Source organism: Ammospiza nelsoni, chromosome 20 (assembly GCF_027579445.1).
Source record: "Ammospiza nelsoni isolate bAmmNel1 chromosome 20, bAmmNel1.pri, whole genome shotgun sequence".
Classification (NCBI taxonomy): Eukaryota; Metazoa; Chordata; class Aves; order Passeriformes; family Passerellidae; genus Ammospiza; species Ammospiza nelsoni.
Genome location: NC_080652.1, coordinates 12,209,923 through 12,216,009, shown reverse-complemented (window position 1 = coordinate 12,216,009; position 6,087 = coordinate 12,209,923). Strand labels below are relative to the sequence as shown.

Sequence of the window (6,087 nt, the reverse complement as noted above, 5' to 3'; positions counted from 1 at the left end):
TATAATGTTACAATTATATACCATATATTATACTTTTATGTATGTATCTGTTATCTATGTCTACCACTCTAATTTCATATTTATTTTTAAATTTATATTTATTTCTATTTTCATGTGTATGTTAGACCATGTAAGTTCATTAACCCGACACATCAGAACCACAACAATACCGTACCTTTGTCAGCACCTGTACGCAGCCCGCGCTCATCCCATTGCAGCACATCAAAACAAAACCTATTTCTATTACTAAAGGAACAAACATCCCACAACATTGAACCCTAATAAAAACTCAAATAAACCTAACTGTAAATAAATTTTAAATCCCACTATAAGCAGCCCAAAGCCTCCGCACATTCTCATCATAAACTTCCTCCTAAACCAGTATCTCAAACACCCACAAACTCAAATACACCTTGAAAATGACACAACTACTAATAAAAACAAACACCCATTAAAAATTAAATCGAACCAACTCACTAGACTCAAAACTGTACAACTGACCCAAAACAGTACTAACAAAAAAAAGCTCTACGTTTATGCACAAATAATAACCGATAATCTGGAAAAGTTATTTGAAAAAATTTTACAAATTAACTAAAAGCATAAAAATAAAAAAAAAATCTAAACTATTAAAATACTACAAAATATCACTAACTAAATTTAAAAAATATTGCCTATAAAAACCCACCATATAAATGCCCCTCTCCCCAACAATAAAACTAAAAACACCTAACGAACCAGAAAGAAATCGGAACTTAGGAACACTAAAACCATAGCGTTCAAGAAGTCACACCACATCCCCTTATCATACACCAACTACAAACAACATAAAACAATACAGTGAATTCTTAAAAACCACCTTAAAACCACTACATTGAAAAACATTTCAAAAATGAAAAACTGCATTTAACAAAAGCCATCTAATAAATTCACACCCAAAACTCCAGCAGCCCAGCTGGCCCTACCAAAGCTGTATGTTTATACATAAATTAAACAAAACCAAAATGCCAGTAATACCTATCAGAAGTCTATGAAAGAAACCTCTTGAAATTAATCCTAGCTCAAATACAAACCAACCCATCCAGAAAGTCAGCTTCACCCAAAAAACAACTTACACAGAGTTAATAATACCAAGAAATAAAACAACACACCATATACCACCAATGAATATAATAGTGTAGGAAAAAAATACTCCACTTTTTTTTTTTTTTTTTTTTTTTTTATTTAAACTAACTTATTTTATTAGCTAGAACAGAAGCTTTTGCCAAGACTGTAACAACAACTTCTTTTTCTTCTTCTCCTTCTGAAATATCCCTTCTCACTCCCAAATTCCTCACAACTTCTGAGTTTAAATCCAAGCCAAAAGCAAAATTCGTGCACTTGTGCGTTCGATGCTCCTGCCAGATTCTCTGTTTCCCTCCACATCTTCTTACACTTTCAGTCTTCAAGCTGTCCTGCCGTGAAGAATGGGTAAAGAGAGGATTTCCCTGCCTCCCCCCCAGAGCTGGTTTCCTCAGCCATTTCACTCAATCCCAAACCGGCAATGATGCACGCTCACCTGAAGCAGGGGAATAAATCTCTAAATGTCACTAAATACATAAAATGTACACAAAAATACATAAATGTCACTAAATACATAAAAGCGCATCCCCATTGTTCCAACACTCGGCAGCCCATGCGGCCAAGGTCAGAACTCTCTGCCCCCCGAGGACACGGCAACCAGCAGGGCCCTTTGTCCCTCTCTCCAGCACGGACCTATGAAGCCAGAGAGGAGTTTACAGAGACCGGGAGGCAGCGGGACGGGGCGGGCGCCCGGCCCGACCTTCCAAAGCTGGCGGCAGCGAAGGCGGGGAGCGCCACGGCCCCGCTCCGCCGCCTGCCCGCCGCCCCGGGGCCGCCCCGCCGGGATTGTCCGGCCCGCGGTCGCTCCCAGCGCCTGGAGCGGGGCGGGCGCGGGCTCGGGAGCTGCCGCCCTGTTCCGACGCCGCTCGCCCGCCCCCGCCCGCTGCCCCGGCCCGCGGAGCGCTGCGACCGCACCTCCGCCGCCCGCCGAAACCGGCCCCGCCCGGCCGCCCCCGCCGCGGCCGTTCTCCTCGGCCATCGCATCCCTTTGCATGACCGAATGTCCTTCACCCGCCCCCGCCATTTACAGACCCTGGGCCGACCGCCGCTGGCTCCAGCGCCCTTCCCTCGCTCGGCAGCCGCGTCCTTGCCCCGCCCCCGGCACTCAGCGGCGAGGGGCAGGGCGCTGGCTCGGGGGGGTGCGATCCCGCTCTGTGGCCACAGGGGGAGGAGATTTATGGGGGCGAGCGATTTCCCCGCCCATTTCGCCGCCATCTTGAGAAGGTCAAAGAACGCCCGCGACATTTGCGACGCGCCCCTCCCAAAATGGCGGCCGAGGAGGACCCTCGGAAGAAATAGGGTTTTACCCAGATGCCTCTCAGCAACCCGCCTAAATATGTTCGCCCACGGCGCCGCTGACCACATAGGCCGTGTCTTATACACTTAAAATGCCACATAAAAATCCATCGGGGCCGCCGTGGCGTCGGTGTTTCATGCAGGCAGCCGATTCGACCGACGCTGGCCCTCGACTTCCCCGCCCTTCTCGCTGCCATGTTAAGAAGGTCAAGGAAAAGTCCGTGACATCCGCGACTCGCCACTCCCAAGATGGCGGCCTCGCGGCTGCCGGTAGCGACAGAGCTGCAGTACCGCGCTCTGCCCACAAGGCGGCAGCACTGCCGCCCGCCCCAGCCGGGGGCGCAGCGCGCCTCGGGGCTGCGGGCAGGCAAGGTGGCAAAAAAGAACAGGGGCGACCCCCGCCAAAAACTGCTCTGAAATAAATGCCAAAAACCTGCCTCTTACCCCACCAGAATCAAACAAGGCCCCTTGCTTTAAAGCCATGTTTAAATAAATTTTTTATTTCCATTTTTCGTATTTATATTCACATGCATAGCTATAGTGGACATTGATGTAGCATATAATTTATATAACATTCTATTTCTATTATTTATATTTACTTATATTTTGTGCTTTTATAAATATCTTTCCACATTGATTGTATATTTCTATGTCTAAAATTACATTTCTATCATGCTTTCACTATTTAAAATACAAATCCCATCCTAACTAAATAAATACAAAAAAGCTCTATTCTTTTAAACTACATTGAAATATTTTTATATTTATAGCGCTCATGACTACACTCACATTTATATTTGTAGTTTATACTTAAGTATTATATTAATCATTATGTATAACATGTATCCTATTCAAATAAGAGATAAATTATTTTCCTAATTATGTACCATATCTACTGCTACAACTTATTTTTCCTTACATTTTTAATTTTTATATTAACCTTCAGCTATTTATGATCTATTTCTATTCTTAGATTTCTACCTTTATATTATTTGTATTTATAATGTTTATACTAAAACACCTGCTTTTGCCAAATAAAAAAAAATCCCCTTTATTTTAAACTACTTAAAAAAACCTAGAGTATATCAATCTGGTATAACATATAACAAATGATAGATATGATAGATGTAAAATTGATATAAATATTGTAGTGTATTATAGGAAATAAATAAAAATCAATATGATCCATAACACAAGTAATACTGTATAAATGTTATATTTATGTTATTTTATATTTCAAATAATTTAACATTTCTTTATATATTTGCATATACTTGACAAACATTTCTATATTTATACTTGGGTTGCGATTTTTTTCTGGGTGTTTTCTGGGTCTTTTCTTGCCCTTCTTCGAATTTTTTTCTGGGTTATTTCTTGTCCATCTTGGGGGTTTTTTCTGGGTTTTTTCTTGCCCATCTTCAGACTTTTTTCTGGTTTTTTTCTTGCCCATCTCAGAGTTTTTTTTTGGGGGTTTTTTTCTTGCCCATCTTGGGTGATTTTCTGGGGTTTTTCAACGTTTTTTTCTTGCCCATCTGGGATTATTTTCTGGGGTTTTTTTCTCGTTGCTTTCTTGCCCATCCTGGGCTTTTTCTGGGTTTTTTTCTTGTCCATCATGTGGTTTTTTTCTGGTTTTTTCCTGCTCATCTTCGTCTGGTTTTCTGGGTTTTAAGCCAAAATCGGTACATATCATGTCAGTTCATGCAATACAACCCGGCTGGGGATTTTTTATTCTAAATTTAACAAGGAGTCGCAAAACCTGGAAAGCAAAAGTCACACACACAAGGTTAAATCCAGTCAGCATGCACTCACACACGCAGAGACGAGCAGACACAGACAGACACAGCCACGTGCTCTCACACACGCTCACACAATCTTTCCACTTAAATGCTCACTGCGGCCCTTACTCGAGATGCTGAAGAACGTGCTGTGACACATCTTCTGGCTGCCGCTCCTTGAGGTAAAATGGCAGATCCTGGGGAAATCAGCAGCCTCGGGGACCTGTGAGACGACAGGAAGGGTCAACGAGTGGCTATCTGACAGCTAGGACTTGTCTCCTCTCTGGACTGATAAATTTTCTACCCAAAATCCAATAGAAGACAGATGTATAGGTACATAGAACATAAGCCACCATAGGCAGATACAATACAAGCCAGGACTTGCAAAAATTCTCTGGAAGATGAATTCTTGCGCCCTATTCCCTTTCAGAAGAAGGAACCTACACAACTACTGCAGTCATCTGAGGAGGTGCATCTGAAAAAAAAGTTAGGACAACAGTCAGACGGTTCAATGATAACTGAAGAGCTCCAGATATCCTGTGTCCATCTACAAATCCCATCTAGAGTCCAACTACACCCCACACTGCACATTACAAATCCCCGGGCCCTCTCCTATTGCACCAGGCTATGCGGCAGGGCAGAGCAGCTCGGGCACAAATGTGTGCTGACAGCCGTGACACAGGATGGACAGGACAGGACAGACAACGGGGACACAACACAGACAGAAAATTCTAGGCAAGGAAAATGGCTGCAAGGACTGAGAGAATGCAAAAGGAGATGACCGAGTTCAAACTGATGGTGAGCTGATGAGGCTCAGAGAACCCCGAAGGAAGAAGATGATAACTGAATGATTTCTTCTAAGAACTGCAAAGATGGATGCCTAGGAATCCTACGGTCAGAATCCTCTACCTAACCTCATATTACGCCAAGTCCTAATCCACCAAAATGGATCCAGGTGGGGGCATAGCTGTCCATACAGCCCAGACCAAGACCTGACAAGACATCAGATGCGATGCTTCCAAAGACAGAAGAGAGTCTGACGCCTGTCTGAGCTCCCCAGTCAAAAGTTCTGTGGCCTGGGTGCCAGGCCAGGGAATGCAGAGATCACAGATGCTAACAATGATGCCAAGATTAATGACAGGCACCCCTAAGGTAAAAGACATGGGATACACAAACAACACACAATTCACAACAGACAAGTGACACGAGACACACCGGGACTGCTCTGCCCTGCTGCACACCTCAGCACTGTGATCAAAAGTGAGACTTGGCTTCTATGGGGCCTAAGGGGCCACTTCATTAACACCCCCCCACCTCCAAACTGGACTCAAAACCCCCTCCCTGTAATCCCCAAACCAGCACCGTGCTTTCAGCCCCTCTGTGGGTCACGGCCCTCTACTTATCTCTCATACAGCTGGGGATGCTGGTCCCTGTCAGGTGCAAAGAAAGGCCACCTCATCAGATGGGAAGGTCCTGCTGGCACCGGGCTGGTGTCTCTCAGACAGCTAGATTAAAGAGAACCAAACATCAGTGCCTGATCTTGGCACCGCATCGGCCAAAACCCCACCGCTCTGCTACTCACCGCGCTCCTAAGAAGGCCCGGCACCTCCTGACCCTGACCCTCTGCCACACGTGGAATGCGTCTGCACCTGAAAGAAAGTTAGAACACATGTCAAACATCACCAGGATAACTCACAAGCTGCAAACACCATATGTCAATCTAGGAACAACATCTAGAGCCCAAGTACAGCCCACATTACAAATTTCAACTCCTCAAGGCTCGTCCTATTGCAGCAGGCCATGCGGCAGGGCAGAACAGCTCCGGCAAAAAATGTGTGCACACACCCGTGACACAGAAAGTGACAAACAGGGGGGACATGAAACACGACACATC

The 6,087-nt window shown here is 44.8% G+C and overlaps 1 long non-coding RNA gene across 1 annotated transcript; it reads right to left on the bottom strand.

Annotated features, from left to right (window-relative positions):
• Positions 1-3,142: 3,142 nt before the first annotated feature.
• On the bottom strand, positions 3,143-5,351 carry LOC132082369 (uncharacterized). The gene is made up of 2 exons (XR_009419793.1): positions 4,323-5,351; positions 3,143-4,174 (listed from the first exon to the last, which is right to left on the bottom strand). It is a non-coding gene; the product is annotated as an uncharacterized LOC132082369 (long non-coding RNA).
• Positions 5,352-6,087: the final 736 nt, after the last annotated feature.